Below are 16,862 nucleotides of genomic sequence, written 5' to 3' on the forward strand. Positions count from 1 at the left end.
TCTTATTAAAGAGCTTCCTACATGATGGAATGTTTCAATCACTGAGGGGGGAAAAAAAAAAAATACCAAAAATCAACAAGACAATGAGTACAATTAACACATACATTTTGGTAATAACTTAAAATATCAGTGGCCTCAATTCACCAATCAAAAGACACAGACTGAATGAATGAATCAAGAAACAAATGCATCTGTATTTCTGTTTTCTACAAGAAATATATCATTCATAGCTTTAAAGATAGGCACTGCCTTAGAGTAAAAGGATGGACAAAATGTTCCAATCAAATAGGACCAGAAAACAAGCAGGCATTGCTATACTAAAATCTGACCAAAAACAAAACAAACAAACAAAAACTAATCAGAATAGATAAAGAGGAACACTTCATTCTGATCAAAGGAGCAGTTAACCAGGAAGACATTACTATCCTAAGCACACATGTACCAAACTCTGGGGTGGCCAATTTAATATAAAGTGCACTACTGGATTTAAAGGCACAAATTAACATCAATCCAATAATAGCAGGTGATTTTAGTACTCCACTTTTTCCAATAGATAGGTCATCCATATAAAAAATAAACAAAGAAACATCAGAATTAATTGACATGACTTAACAGCTACCTATAGGTTTTATTCCACCCAAACACCCAAGAATATACATTTTACTCAAGTCTCCTAAAGCTGGAGTTACAAATGGTTGTAAGTGACATATAGATCAAACCCAGGTCCTCTGGAAGAGCAGCCAGTACTCTTAAATGATGAGTTATCTCTCCAGTCTTTCAAATAGATAATTAAAATTAATCATTACACATGCTTTTGCTAAAAATGCTTAAAATAAATTTATAGTTACAAATTATAAATATAATGCAAAATGTAGCATTCTTGTGCTATTTATTCCATTTCTAATAATATTATTATATTTTACCAAGGTTCAATTATGTCAAATAAAAAATAAAATTAATGTTGTATGAATTAATTAATTGAGTGAGTGAGCAAGTTCACACATTATCAATTTTCTCACTTTAGTAGGCAAATTCTAAGATAGTCTCCAAGATTCCCAGCCCCTCTGGACATTCATGTTCTCTGTCAAGCATCAAGACATGGAATTTTTTTCTGGCTTGTTTTTTATTAAACTTTTTTTTAGTTAAAAATTTTAAAAAAATTTTTTCATACAATTTCTACCTCTCAACTCACCTAACTTAATGTTTGTTCTCTTTTCGCTTTAAAAGGAAAAATACAAAAACCAGCAAAAGACCTGTAAGATCAAAAAAAAAAAAAAAAAAAAAAAAGCCAAGCATAGAAAAACGAGACAAAAATACCACTGACTTCATTTTGTGACTAATTACTACTGGGTATGGGGCCTGCCCTGAAGTATGGTTGATATACTTAGTGAAAATCAAAACTGACCAATGTGCAGAAAGAGAGAGACTTTGGAGCACTCAGTCAGTCCTAAATGAGATGTCTTCATCAAACCACTTCCCTTAAAGCTCTGGGATCTACGCAAAAGAGTGTGGGTAAAGATTTTTAAGAGCCAGGGGTGATGACTCCCAAGGAAATAGTGTCTTCCAAACACAACAGGACTGATGCTCATATGGACTCACCAAGACTGTAGCAGCATTCACAGGACTTGCACAGGTTCAAGCCAGACAGGGATCTAACACTCTAGCACTGACAAATGGAAATAGTTACAGGGATCTACCCCTAAGACGCTATCTGCAACTGATACCTGGTTGGCAAAGGGGAAATCAGTTTTCTCCAGGGAGCTTTTCTTAAGCTGCTGAAATTTGCCATAAAAGGCTCTATTCTTTGTAAACTCCAGAGAGCACTCAAATAAACCGAATCAAAATAGGTAAATAAATATGCCTGCCATTTAAGCAGGATGGGACTTGCAGTGAGAGAATCAGTAAACTGTAGCATGGAAAAATCATTTCAGTATGGCCAATATGAGTCTCACTCAGCAAGCTCACATGTAAATGGAAACTTTTTGTACTTTACCCTAAATCAACATAGTTTTGCTTCAGAAAAAAAAAAACTCAACTCAGGCACTGTTAACACACACACACACACACACACACACACACACACACACACACTGGGTTCAAAACAGGATTCCAGGATTCTACCCAACAATTCAGCCACAGCTATAGTCCTCAGTCTCTGCTCAACAGGTACTTCAAAGTGAAAAGCCTCCATAGTCTCCAGAGTACAAGTAAGACACAAGGGTCTGCTTGAAAGGAAGCTCTCTGCTTGGGATGGGTCTTCACTTTACTCATCTCTGTTCTGTAGTCTGGCCATCTGGGTAGCAGCCACAAGCAGAGCATCTTGTCATAGTGCCTGCCCCTCCTCCCACCAGTCTCCTCCAGTCTCAGCTGCTATACCACCCCTTTCCTCATACCTTGCTACCTTTCTTTAACAAATTCATTTGAGCAAACTAACCTGAGAGTCAAAAAATCTTTCTAAAGTATTCTTTTTCTCAACCTTCACTCGTAACTTGCTTTATTTCTGCCATAAGACTTTTTCCAGCCGTATTTCTGGAGTCAGGCAGTGGTATACAAAATGCATAGTGGAACACACTATGAAATTGCAATGCATACACACAGTGTGCCCTGTTCCAATCATGATGGCTAGTATTTCCTTCTCATCAGTCTTTACACTAGGAGCCTTCAAGCTTCTGTCTTCTAGATCTTCTCAAAAAAATATATAGATAATAGTGAACTTCCCACCCCAGTGCCCTGAGATGCATGGGATTTGTTCATTGCACCTGAGGACCAATTATCCAATCTCCCTTCACCCCCTCCTTCTCAGACTCTAATAATCATAGTCAATTTTTTTTCATTTTCATGTATGAGACTGGACATTCAGCATTTGTTTTGTTTTTGGGTCCAGACAATTCAACAAATCTTGTTCCATATATTCTTGTGCAAATAAGAAAATGTCATTCTCTTTATAGATAGAAAATATTCCATTATATATAATATACCACATTTTCTTTACCCATCCACTCGCCAGTGGGTACCTGTGTATTTTAAAATAAATAAATTTATCCTTATGCATCTCCCTATTAATTTATAGAAAATATAAACCAGTATTCAGAATAATGTCTAATATATACCTGGTGCTCTACAAAGGATTAGTGAATAAACAATAAACAATATAGTCACCAACAACTGATTTTCATGTCTTTATGAGCAGGAAGGTTTAACCAGCAAGCCCCCATAGAAGAGATGTAAAATGTTTATTTTAAATCTGACTAGTGTACTGAAGAAAAAAATAAAAGCAAGAAATTGTGTTTCCATGTTCTCCATAAAGGACCTGCATTATTCCGAAGCTGTTCTGCCCCAGACCTAATGGCATATAATTCCTCTGCATGCAGTACAGTGGGAGAAACATGGGAAACCTAGGAGAAGAAACAGAGGGGAAGAGCAGAGGGGCTTCACTTTTGAGTTCTATCCCTGTCATATTGTAATCATTAAGATATATAATGAGGGTCTGAGGAATTGTATAAAAACTAGACAATTAACGAGACTAATATATTGGAATTAAATAAAACACTGCAGTCAGCTAAATGGGAAATTTTTGAAGGGAAGCAGTGTTTAAAAATATATCCTCACCGGTTTACTTTTATCTAGACTGTAGAGGTTTAAAAAAAAAAAAAAAAAACTAAATCTGTTTTGCAAAAATGTCAGGCATCTCCTCTTCTTATCACTACGTGACGGCACTTACAATAAATTCCTCAGACTTGTTGACTCAAGTTATTACATTCTAATACAGATTAGCTAAATTGTTGCAACACAGACGTACAGTCAAAGAGAATGAATTTTAAAATCCAATCTTCTATTACATTTCTTAATACGTTCTACCGTGGTTTGAAATCCATCCAGAAAGAATACATATTCTGACCTTTTGTAGTTTTCATGACAGGAGCAAGAGGTTCCACTTGTTCCTAACTAAAACTGAACTGCGCAGGCACTGCGACAACTGTCAGCCTCTGAAGAGCTCATCTCAGGTCCTCCCATTTACTTGGATTGTGTCCTTTCCCATTTCATGACAGCCGTGAGTGTTCACAGCATTGTTCTTTTGTTCTCTTTCCTGGGAACTTTGTTCGATTTATTTATTTATTTATTTATTTATTTATTTATTTTTTTGTCACAGTGGTCTGTAATGACTCTGTTTTCTCAACGAAACCAAATTTCAAGTTAACTGCAGCTATGGAAACAACTTGATATCCTCTAATCTATAATTTTATTAAAGAAAAAGGAGCTACTACAGGAGACAATTAGGAATCATTCACCATGTCCATAATGGGTCAAAGTGATAAAGGGGTAAAAGTAAATTTACTCTATAAACGAATGGTTCTTAAGTTGGGCACTCAGAGCTAACCCAGTTGCCAAAAAATTTGAAGCACAGGCTGACAGAAGATATAATTTTGTCATACTGTGGTAATTTGAATAAGAAATGTGCCTGTAGTCTTGGACATTTGAACCCTTCATGCCCACTTGGCAGCACTGTCTGGAGAGGATTAGGTGGCTTAGCTTTGCTGGAACAAGTATGTCAGTTGGAGCCACTTTTGAGATTGAAAACTCTTACTTCCAGTTTGCTGTCTGCCTCCTGTTCCTACTACCATACCTGCTCCTTGGTGCCTGCGGCCATGCTGGTCCTGCCCTTGGAACTCTGACCTTTGGAATTATAAGCCCAAAGAAACTCTTCTTTAAGTTGTTTTGGTCCTGGTGAGATTTGTTTGCTCGTTTGCTTGCTTGCTTTGTTTTGTCTCACTTGCTTGGTCTTTTGTCCAGGCCTTGGTGTTTTATCACAGCATTAGAAAATTAGCTAAGACACATCAAATTTCCAGCCACAGTTATTTTGACTACTAATAGCTTCTGCCTGTCCCCTAGAAGCCTTGCAGGTGTGGCTGCTGTGTCACCTGTGCGTCAGTAGGTGGCAGAGATGAGAGAGGCTATGTCTATGCTCTGTGTTCTGACCTGTGACCATCTGACTGATTAGTAAGTAGCCTAACACTCCCTGAAAAACCAAGCCTGAAACAACCCCATCCAGCACGAAGTCACCCAGACAGGGAACAAGCCTGAGACGAACACCAGTGTGGCATTGCAGGGTCCTGGATGGGCTCCCAGGACCAGGAGCAACCCAAAGACCAGAAGAAGCCCACTTGGAGCCATGGGCCAAGTCAAGAGTGAGCCCAAGATGGATGATGAACTTTGCATGGGCCCTAGGCAACCTCCAAACCAGTGCCATGGGGCCCAGACAGAGAACTAGCCTGAGATAACCACCAGTCTGGTACCCAACAGGCCTGGGGGCAGAAGGGACAGACTATGTCCAAGATAACCCCTACCCAGTGTTATAATGCACAAGCAAAGCAGAGCATTCCCAAGACCACTCCTGAGATGACCCCAGGCACTCAGAGACCCTGAGCATCACTAAGAGGAGCAATTCAATGGCAGAGAAATGGAAAAGAAAGAGAAACAGGAAGATGTGGGCACAATGAAGAGAGGCAGAACTGGAGAGTCGAGGGTAGTGAGGACTAGCCTGATGTGAGTAGCTGGTGATGCCACCTGGGACTGCATCTAGATCCATGGCCCTGAAGCCCCAGGGATCTGTTAACACCAAAGGTCATGCAGATGTCCCCTGTCTGGGCTGCCTCCCTGGGGCATGTTGATGTCTGAGGACAATGCAAAACTGGCCTCAACCCTCACCTGGGCATCCTGTGAGAGCTGGCCCTGCAACCTTGAAAGCAGGAGAGCTATCCCAACCCTTAGCCAGCTGCAGTACTTGGGAGAGCATGCCCCTGCACATTGTGGGAGTTCTGTGTGAGCCGGGGCCCCAGAAGTTATGAACTTGGGAGAGCTGGTCCCACCACTTGCCCCCTGTGTTGCCTCTTGTGAGACATTGCTGGACCGAGGTAGAAGTTAACTTCCCTTTGGGAAAGCCAATCTATCAGAACTCAGGAAAAGAGGAATGACTCCCCTCTGATCTCAGCAGACCATAAATTCCATTTGGTGAGAAATGTCACAGGTCTGGTTCAGCTTTAATAAAACACTTCCAAGCTGCCTCCAGTTAACAAGAGGCTATTCCTGTTCTGGAGATGGGCTCTCAGGATATTTACTGTAAACAAAAGGCATATCCTGAGATCTCCTTCCCTTTTTTATGACTCCCAGGGCTTAACAACCAGGATCCCTGAGTGAGGGTGGGACCTTTTGTCCTCTCTTGTCATGGTCATCCTCCTGGTCTTTCCTCCCTTGTCTTCTTCTTTTTCCTTCTTCCCTATTGGTCTCTTTAATCTTTTAGCCTAACTATGACTCCCTCTTCTACATAGAATTCGCGAGACTTAGAGCGCACATTGAAGTTCAGTTTTGTCTTTTGTTTGTTTGGTTGGTTGGTTAGTTTTTGGTTTTTGGCTGTCTCATTCTGCCTCATGATTTTAGCTACCTCTGCATTTCCCAAGCTGAGGCTTTCTTCCCCTCTTGGGAGAAGCAGCAGGGGCACCTTCCCCGCTGAGCGAGACCTGGATTCTCTCTGCAAGAGAGCACAGGGATTTTCCTGCTGAGGAGCCACTGCAGCACTTTGTTACAGTTTTGCAGTGTAAAGCATACTGACCCATGTCCCTGTTGGTCCATGTCGCAGCAGGCTCAGGCCAAGGAGCAGCTTGACCCAGACCAAGCCTCCCCAGAGGACTGAGAAACAAGGGACCGGCATGCCCTGTCAGTCAGGGGCAGCAGCGCCAGAAAATCATCAAGGATTACAGCCTTCCCTTTACACTCCCACCCCCACCCCCACGTCCTCCCCTCCCACCCCCACCCCCACGCCCTCCCCTCCCACCCCATCCGGCTTTCCCCTCACCACCTATAGCAGGAGGGAGACCTGGGCTTAGAGTCATGAAGGCAGGAGATCTATCTGTCCATGCCCCTCACTGCTGCAGCACTCAGGGGAACAAGGCCCTTGCCTGGGCAGCACATTAGAGATAGCCCTGGATGTGGCTGTTGCAGGTGAGCCAGCACCAAGGATGTGAGCACAGGAGAGTTGGCCCTGCCTTTTCTCTGCTGGGTGGTGGCTCAGATGAAGAAGGGGCACCCTTCTCCCCTCCCTCATCCCTCACCATCTATGGCAGGCCGGAGAGCTGGTCTGGGGTCCTGAAAGTGAGAGAACTAGCCATGTCCCTCACCAGCTGCAACACTCAGGAGAGTAGGCCCTGTACCTTTTCCAGGCGCAGGGTAGAGCTGCCCCTGGTTGTAGGGGTTGATGGTGAGCCAGCCCCAAGGGTGTGAGAGCTGGTGGGCTCATCAGCTCAGATACTTCTCAAGCCCAGATCCAGGGCTTTAAATTGGCCCACTTCAACAGCTACCCTATCGATGAACTGCTGTAATGTATGAAGTGGTGGAAGCCACAGCTGCAAAACTACAGGATCTCCATGACACAGGGCAACATCAGGATATCCAAGAGTCCCAGTGAAGTTCCAGTTTTGAAAGAGTAGCAGAAGTCAGAGGCCTCACACCAGACCAACGATTCACTGCAGTGAACATTTGCAAGCAGAGAAGTGCGGACAAAAGGGTACACTGTGGGCATACTGTGTAACACACTGTGTAACACACTACAGCTTCCACAATGAGATTTTTTTCTCTTTTGTGAGGGAAGTTGCAAACGTGAAGGGCAGATACAAGGGGAGGGAGAGATGAATATTATTTGGGTGCATGAAGTGAAATTCACAAAGAAGCAATAAATTTAATAAGCAACCTATTTAATAAGATTTACTATAAAGTAAATTTATATAATAAATATAGTATGATTATGAAATAGTAAAATAGGATTATACTGGGGAAAGCTATCCATAAGGCATTAAAATGCATTAAATTCCTAATCACGCTTAACATTATAGAAATCTCACCAAAATGGTGAGATAAAATGTTCAAATCTTACATATGATTTATACCCCCATGTTTACCACAGCAGTATTCAAAATAACCAAGATATAAAGAAGCTTGGTGTCCATCAACAGATGAATTGGGTAAGTTAAATGCGTTGTATGGACACAATGGAATATTATTCAGGCCTAAAAGAATGATAATATCTGCAGCAAACTAGATGGAACCAAAGAACAGTATATTCACTGAAATAAGCCAGACTAAAAAAGATAAATATTGCATGTTCTTTCCTATATGTGCAACTTTGACCTCAGAGACCAAATTTGAAAGTAGAATGGTGACTACTGTTATCTAAGAATGGTGATAATGAAGGAATAAGCAACAAATACGCACACATAGTTAGAAGGCAAAAAAAAATTACTTTTTCCATCATTTAGTTTAAAAGGCCATCATAAAAGGAGGATACTAAAGCAGCACACAGAAGCACCTTCAAGATGCAGACACACCCACAAATAAGATTTGTAATGCAGACCACAAACTCCACCACACTCCACACTGCTCACACTTACATGCACATGTACCACCTGACCAGCCCTTGCTGAGCAGTAAGATAATAGGTAACTTTAATCTTCTTCATTATTTCTTTACATCTATAAACCTTATAAAATAATTGAATATGATCTCATAATACTACTATATTGCTATATTTTATGTCATCTTGATTCCCAAAATACTTTAATCAAATATATATGTATATACACATGTATGTATATTTATATGTGTGTGTACCAAAAATTATGATGCATGCATGGTAAATAGATTATTCCTTCTCTGAAATCCATAGGAATAGAAATTTCATGTTTCATATTTTCTCCCAATATTTTGGAATCTTTACTTATACTTTGTAAGTTACACATCTCTAATCTGAAAAACTGAAATCTAAGAAGCTCTAAAATCCAACAGTCTGCATTACACAGTTAAGATTTTTTAGATTAAAAATCTCGCTCTGTATGTTTGGAATCTTAATAAAGCCCTGCCACAGCTCCCGGGGAAGTGTACTCTACTCTGTGCTATTTTTTATCCTCATGAGACTCATAGACACACACACTCACACAGGCACACACAGCAGTATCTATCAGCCATCTCTGTGTGCTGGAGTAAGAGGCAATTATTATTTTCCTCATTATTCCTTTATAAATTTACAAAATACTTTAAAATTTCTGTCAGGCCAATGTCTCTGATTTCGTACATGCCACAGCTTTGAAAGGAATTGTGTGAATATTGATGTCTCTGGTTTATATTTTCAGGTAGGGCACCCTGGAAACCCCACCAAATTTTACTATGGAGAACCAAAGTCTACAAATACAGGCCATACTAGACTCTTTTGAATCCTAAATACAGAAAAGAATAAATCAGCCATATTTAATTTTTCAAAATTGCACACACATATAGCACATATATGTATATGTATGTATGCTAACATTAAACTCGTCTTTCTATCTCCATAGCCAAGGTTCAGGAATATCTTCTGAATTGTAGAAGCAAATGGATCTTTACTTGGTACCCTAAGCATACTCATCTTCTACCTATTGTCTATTTTTGATTATGTATTTTAACTGTGATCAACTCTGCCATCTTTCTCAGTTAAACACTACAGTGTAGAAGAATCTTAATCCAGCAACACAGTTGCTCTGATCACACCCAAAGACCTTCTAGGTCTGTGTGATCCAGCCCTTAGTGCACACCTTTAACCCTAAACAAGGAAGGAACAGTTAGTTTGTAGGAGCACCTATGTTTGAAAGTGTTGTCTAAAGGAGAGGCAGACAAAGTGACTAATCAGAGAAATATTTGACAAAACAGGATATGCCCAACTCTCAGGAGAACAGACAGGGAAGAGAGGTAACCTAATAAAGAGTATCCCAGAGAAAGAAGAGGCAGTTTTACTGGAAGAGTTTTACAGACACAGGTTGTAGAGAAAACAAGTTAGAGACAGGTGAAGACAGAACAAGCCAGAGAATGAGAAGGACCCAGAAGATTATAAAAGATTGCTAGGATTAGTTTGAGGCCAACCAGAGAAATTCATTCAGAATTTGAGAGAAGCCAGTTTGATCCTGTCAGCTTGGAGAGGAGTTTGAATTGGAACAGCTGAGTTGAACCAGCCAGCAGGAGATCACAAAGAGCTTGAAATGGTGAGCTTATTTGGAGTAAGTTTCATAGGCTGAAAACATCCCAGGCCCAGATTGAGTGGAGGCTAGAAGCTTGCAGGACTAGGCCTAGGTTCGTAGACAGAGGCAATAAGCATTCAAGACATTCATTTCATCAGGTGAGTAAAAGATATTTTTACATCTGTCAGTTAACATCATTGGAAGGAAAATCCAACATAATTGAAGGACAAGAAAGTCTATCAACATTGTAGAAAGCAGAGAAGTGTCACCGAGGACAGGAGATATCTGACAGAAAGCTGCAGAGGAGAAATTCACCTGGGATCATCTCCAGAAGTCTCCAGATTATTCATTCTTCAAGTTTTGCAAGATGCACAGAGAGACTCAGGAGACTCCAAAGCAGTGGGAGCCTCAAATCCATAGCAAGAAATGATGCGGGAGCCCCTGAGACAGTGAATCACAGGAAGCCACCCCACAAGACAATTTTAATTATATAGACAGACTCTTCCAGCATGAAAGAAGAAGGGGCCAGTGATAGTAACGCTGGGGCAGAGGAGCAACAGTAGCGAAGGCAGTCACAGACTATCTGGCAGAGATGAAAAGAAAGAATAAATGGTGCCTTGTTTTACATGCCCTAAATACTTTTAAAATTAAATAAAAGGGGTGTATGTTGTTGTTGTTGTTGAAAAAAGACTTTGATATTAAAAATAAAAAATAAAAAAGATGGCTTTGGGAGGCTGGAGAGATGACTCAGAGGTTAAGAATGCATGTTGCTCATACAGAAGACCTATGTTCAGTTCCAAGCACCCATGCTGGTGGCTCACAAGCTCTTCTCACTCCTGCACCAGAGGATCTGATGCCTCCATCCTCTTTGAGCGTATACATCAACATGTATGCAACCACACATATATGCACATAATTGAAAGTAAAATAAAAGAGAAGGGAGGAGAGAGAAAGAAAAAGAGTGTTGGAAGAGAGCTTACGTGTTCGTGTTTGGACAGCTCTGGCTGCTGCTGCTCAGAATAAAAATCAAGACTGAAACCAGCTGTCGCAGCTGTCACCAGCTCAAGGTGGGCTTGTGTTGTGCTCAGTGTTTAAATGCTAAACAATTGCAAATCCACAAGGGAAGCAAACAGCTAAAAGCAAGCAAGAGCTTTCAATGCCGCTTAAGCTGGGCTGAATGTGGGGAAATAAAGGGAAAGGAAGCTATATTTATAAACAGAAAGCATGGGCCTTCCTTCCCTTTGGACTTAAGTGTTTACTATGCATCCTATCTGCTATGGAATGAATAATACAATAACATCCCACCCAGATCATCCAGAGAAGGTCACCATTTGTGATACCACCTAGACATGAGGAAGAGCTAAGAGAGCTTTAGGCCACACACCCCAAAGAAGATGATAACTGTCTCTACTACAGTTGGCTTTTGTCATCCAATTTATCTTAAACATAAGTCAGGCTTTTCTTTTCAATTAATCCAACAAAACTACCTACAGAAATGTATCAGTATGCAAGCAAGTACTGTTTTATTAATGTACACTTGTGCTAGCTCAGTTTTTCATGTGTATGCTTATATTGTTTTTTATCTACGAAGACTGAATCTGTAGAGTCTGATTTTATATATAGGTGAAACCCAGAGTTGCCAATTGGTATAATGTGAGGTGTGTACTAAGTGGCTCAGTCTTTCAAGATTACTCTCCATGTCATGAGGATTAGAAATTCTCACTGCTTGAAGATATGCTAACTATGAGCCTCTTTTTATAATATCTCTGGAAATTATTAAAATTAATAAGTAGTTTCCATGAATTCATGATCAATTAAGAGCAAGTTGTTAGACAGGCATGGTGGTACACATCTGTAAGCAAGCTGAGCACTTGGAAGGCACACACAAACCAAGTGTTCAAGACTAGTCTGGGCTGTACAAGGAGACACTGCCTTAAAAAGTATCATTCGTCTATAAAATAATTCCTCAAATATAATAAAATGTCTAAAGTGTTCTGTTTATTAGATAAAGAGTCTTAGAGAGTTAGCATGTTATTTATGTTCCTTCAAAAATTAATTTTGGAAGTTGGGTGTGGCTGAGTGCGCCTTTAATCGCTTGTACTGGGGGACATCAAAGCAGGAAGATCTGCTAAGCCACCAGCTTAGCAGGAAAAAAAGGGCAAGCTTCAAGTTCAGTGAGAACCCCTTACTTAAAGGAATAAGGAGGCGGCTATAGAGGAAGATGCTGACCTCCCACTCTGACCCCCTTGAGCATGCATAGGCAATGAGCCTGTGTAAACATCACACACACACACACACACACACACACACACACACACACACACACACACACATACACGCACACACACAGCTGAAGCAAGATTTAAGACCTTTTGTAGGCAATTAAGCCATGAAGGGTCTGCCCTCTGGGTTGAGATTAGCAGTGACAGAGCACCCCTTTCATTACAGGAGGTGGCACATTCTTGAGAAGTGCTTATTGATTCCGGAGGTGAAAGTGGGTCAGATCAGTCTGAAGAACATGTTTTAAGTGGATTACAGAGACAGGTATTTAATGTCAGCCTTAGAAGTGTGTTCACTGAAGTGAAGCAACACCCCATTACTGATAATTACCACTACTTAGACCATTAGAGAGGTATAATATCAGCTCTACCCCTAACACTAGCAAACCCCTGTGGCTGTTAATCTTTTCCTGTAAATTCAAAGGGTTCTGTTTTTCACCCAGTCTACTTCTGGTCCTCTCACAGCCAAAATTACAAGATTATCAGCGCTGTCAGGATTTCTGCAGTGTTGCTGACCATTGCTGACGGTCTTGGAAGTTGGGGTTTGCAGGCAAAGGTCTGCTTTCCCGTGGGGAACGTCCACTGACATGAGTTTACTTGCATTTGAATCCTCTGTTAGGAAAGTGGTATGTAGCTAAGTTCAGAATCTGCACAGTCAACATAGCACTGTGAATAAAACAAAAATTCCTGAAAGTACTGTAACAAGGATTCTGGATTTATGGCCCAAGAGGAATCCACACTGATCGATAAGTTTCAAGAGCTTCTTAGGACCTACCTCACATGGTAAGGTTAGCTATTATTTTTGTCTAAGTATAGAGTGTGTCACCATCACTTCTTGTTTTAATATAGGCACAAAATTAGGTGGCCAAAAAAATACTTAAGTCCATTATTTCATCTGAAGTAATTTGGGCTAATTTAACTCTTTACTCTGCTATATGCCTTATAAATCTGAGGACAAATGTTGAGACTGCCTGTGCTGTTCAACTCTTACTAATGGGATTCCGCTTATTCATACAGCTCTTCTATTGGTCATTATTCCAAGTAAAGTATTATTCATTTTAGAGGGGGGGAGGGAGATTATAATTACATAACTTCACCTTTCCCTGTATTCTCTGTAAGCCAATGGTTCTGAACCTGTGGGTGATGACCCTTTTGGGGTTGTATATCAGATATCCTGTGTGTCAGATATTTACATAGTGGTTCACAACAGTAGCAAAATTGCAGTTATGAAATAGAAATGAAAAAAAAAATGTTATGGTTGGGCTGGTCACCACAACGTGAGAAACTGTATTAAAGGGTCACAGCACTAGGAAGGTTCAGAACCATTATTCTAAACCCTCCCATAGAACCCTCATTACTCTCTTTTAAATTCATGGCTTGTTTGTTCGTTTGTTCGTTCGTTTGTTTGTTTGTTTGTTTGTTGGAGACAGGGTTCATCTACGTAGCCTTAGATGTCCTGGACTAGCTAGCCTTGAACTCACAGAGATCTGCCTATCTCTGCCTCCCAAGTGCTGTGATTAAAAGCATGCACCACCACCAGCTTGGCCTCTTTTTTTTTTTTTTTTTTTTTTTTTTTTTTTTTACTAAGTTTTGTTACATACATACATGTATATATACATTCCTAAATATGATGTGCTCAATCTCTATGTTGTTACTTATATGTATGTTTTCAGGGCTGAGCAAATTGATGTGCTCTTTGCTGTGGAGAACTATGTATATAAATACTAAGCTTAAGTAAGATGGTAGAACTACATCTACAACTTCCCAAGACCCACCAAAGTTACAATAAGAGCACATAGATATCTTTCCCATGGCCAGAAATATGAGACCAGTCTGATGTAGACTGAATGTCTGTGCCCTCTAACGTCTCTATGCTGAAGCCTGATGTCATTACGTTAGGAGAATGGGTCTTTAGGAAACAATTAGGCTAGGAGGGTTCTGCCATAAGTGAAACTGAAGCCCTTAAAAAGAGACCCGGAAAACTATTTGGTAAGAGAAATGGGAGAAGGTAATGGGGGTCAGTTGTAACCAGAGGACACCACTATAAGCATCTATAAAATTGTCACGGTGAAACCCATTATTTTATACAATTATCATATGCTAATAGAAACTAAACAGACAAAAAGGAGGCCCTGAAAAAGAGAACACAGTGTTTGATGGGTGGGGTGGTAAAGTGGATCTGGGAAGTGTTAAGGGAAGAAGTTGGAGGTGAATACGATCAAAATACATTGAATAAAATTCTCAAATTAATGAGAATGTGTATTTTTCACAAATACAGACTGTGGAAAGTTTCCTTGACACTTCTTCATACAAGTACACAATGAGAACATGAGTACCTGCAAGCCACAGTTACCCTCAACACAGGGAGTCTGCCACTGCCCAACCTTAGATTTCCTACCCTCCAAGCCATTGAAAGTGATTGTTATTGTAAGCCATTGATTTCTGATACTCCATTATAGCAGTCCAAATTAACTAAGGCACAGTCATCATCTTACTTAGCATTTCTGTAAGAAGCACACACACAACTTACTATCAGGGATAGAAAATCAGGAGGATGGTGTAAGAACAGTAGACCCTTTGAAATAGACAGTGCCTACTTTGGAACTTAACAGCTCTATAAAGAGACCGTGGGAATGCTTCATTAAGCTTCAATCCAGGACAGCAGCATCTGCACAGTGGGTGGAGCAAGGAGTCCTAGGGTAAATGCAGAATCCTCATGCTGTAATAAGTACTGCCCAACATGAGAAAGACTACCTTTATTCTGAGAGAAAGGGTAAAAGGGTCAAAGGGGAAAGCTTTCTGTCAAATTTCCAGTTGATGAGCTCCACACTCTCAACAACTTAATCACCACCCCCACCACCACCACCATCATCATCAGTGACTCAGCTTTACCCTTCCTTGCCTGTGTATGGCTTTATCCTGACTTAAAGATCTTCTTGTATGGTACCAGCTATTCTTGACTGCAAATCCATCTCAACTTTTCATGCTGGCAGGGAGGGGGCTCCATTCTTTTGGACAAGATGTTGAAGTCGACCCGAAGCAAAAACAGGAGCAAGTTCTCACCTCCTACTTCTTGCTTACCTGATATATGATAAGAATGCATTTATGCCCTTAAACTGATAACACAGAGTGAGGCAGAATACCAGGAAGGGAGAGGGAAAGGGCAGAGCAGTTTGCTTCCTACTTTTTAAGCCAGTCATTTTAGGAAGCATATCTATTTTAAAAGAAACAATGCAGATCTAAAAATCAGATGGTACTTCCATCAAAACCCTTCCAGAATGTTGTTGTTTTTGAATTGGGGGTGCAAGAGAATGTTGCAAACAGATGGCCTCCAAAGAAACAGGGTGCCCCCAGAATAAGAATGTGCTGCTCTTATTATCTCATGCATGAAACACCTCATCAATTCCAAATCAGTGCCTCTGCCTCCTACCCATTTTTTTCTTTCAAATCTATTCTCCTCGTTCTATTAGACGTCTTTGAAAATAAAACCAATCAGTGTTTTATTTCTTCCCCTTCTCAGCAATCTTACATGAAATTTAAATTTCTTAACATGGCATCCTACATTTTTTTTTCTCATATGGCTCTGATCCTCTTTCCAACTGCAGTACTACCCTTGGCATGAGCTAAAATATCTCCCTCAAGCTACAAACTGCATGTCTGAGAAATGCTATTAATTTTGTTATAACTCCATATTGTCTATGGCAGCTTGAACAATAAGCTCGTAGCTCTTTCCCAGAGCAGTCTTGTCAAAAACCCCCAAAGGAACTAACAGTTGGCCTCTGATCCAAAATATAGCCTCAAATTAAGAAGCATCCTTATTATGAGCAGTGGAAGTTTTAAGAAATCTGCTTTGAATGTTATTTGTGCTGAGAGCTTAGACAGGATTTTAACGAGTATCATATAAGTCTGCTGAGAATAAGCAGTGACCAAAAACCTAGCCTATGTTGACTCTTGGATGTGATGCTGCAATGATTTTGGACAGATTCAGGGTTTTGGGCTGCTCTCTTTATTTTCCCAGATAGCTGTAAATCAAGTTGCAAAAGAGAACATCTGGCCTAAGCTTATGAAAAGAAGGTGGAAGAATATTACTTTCCAGTCTAGTGTTCCTAACCCCTCGTCTGACCTCTTTCTGCTCTGTGCAACACAGTTCATATCTCTGCCCATCCATCTCTCTGCCCAGTGCAGCTTGCATTCGCTCACTTCCCCACCCACAACTAAAAGTTGATCAGACTCTTGGAATCAGAGTTTCTTCAGCTAATAGGATTACACTTTCACACATTATGCCATATCACCTTACAGTACCATCCCACTGTAGGAGAAACATGCTTTCCTGCCCCTTGATACTGTCCTTGATCTGACCAATGGATATAGTGGACATGACAGGAACAGAAGTACCAATGTGCTTTCAACCTCTGTCTTATGTTTTTGCATTCCTATAGTTTTCCATGGAGAAAAAAACAGAATAAATAAAATAGCAGGTACCTGCTAGTGTGAAAGGAGAAACTGAAGATAGGAGACACATGCACAACCAACTCCAGCCAAACTCAGA

At 40.5% G+C, this 16,862-nt stretch overlaps 1 protein-coding gene and 1 non-coding gene across 2 annotated transcripts in view; one reads left to right on the forward strand and one right to left on the reverse strand.

Moving 5' to 3' along the window:
* Klhl28 (kelch like family member 28) overlaps nt 1–16,862 on the reverse strand; it is a 643,595-nt gene that overhangs the window by 525,030 nt on the left and 101,703 nt on the right. The gene's annotated exons all lie outside the window — the stretch shown is intronic.
* On the forward strand, nt 4,879–5,015 carry LOC127197401 (small nucleolar RNA SNORA17). The gene has a single exon (XR_007831667.1). It is a non-coding gene; the product is annotated as a small nucleolar RNA SNORA17 (small nucleolar RNA).

The sequence above is a fragment of the Acomys russatus genome, chromosome 1, assembly GCF_903995435.1.
Source record: "Acomys russatus chromosome 1, mAcoRus1.1, whole genome shotgun sequence".
Lineage (NCBI taxonomy): Eukaryota > Metazoa > Chordata > Mammalia > Rodentia > Muridae > Acomys > Acomys russatus.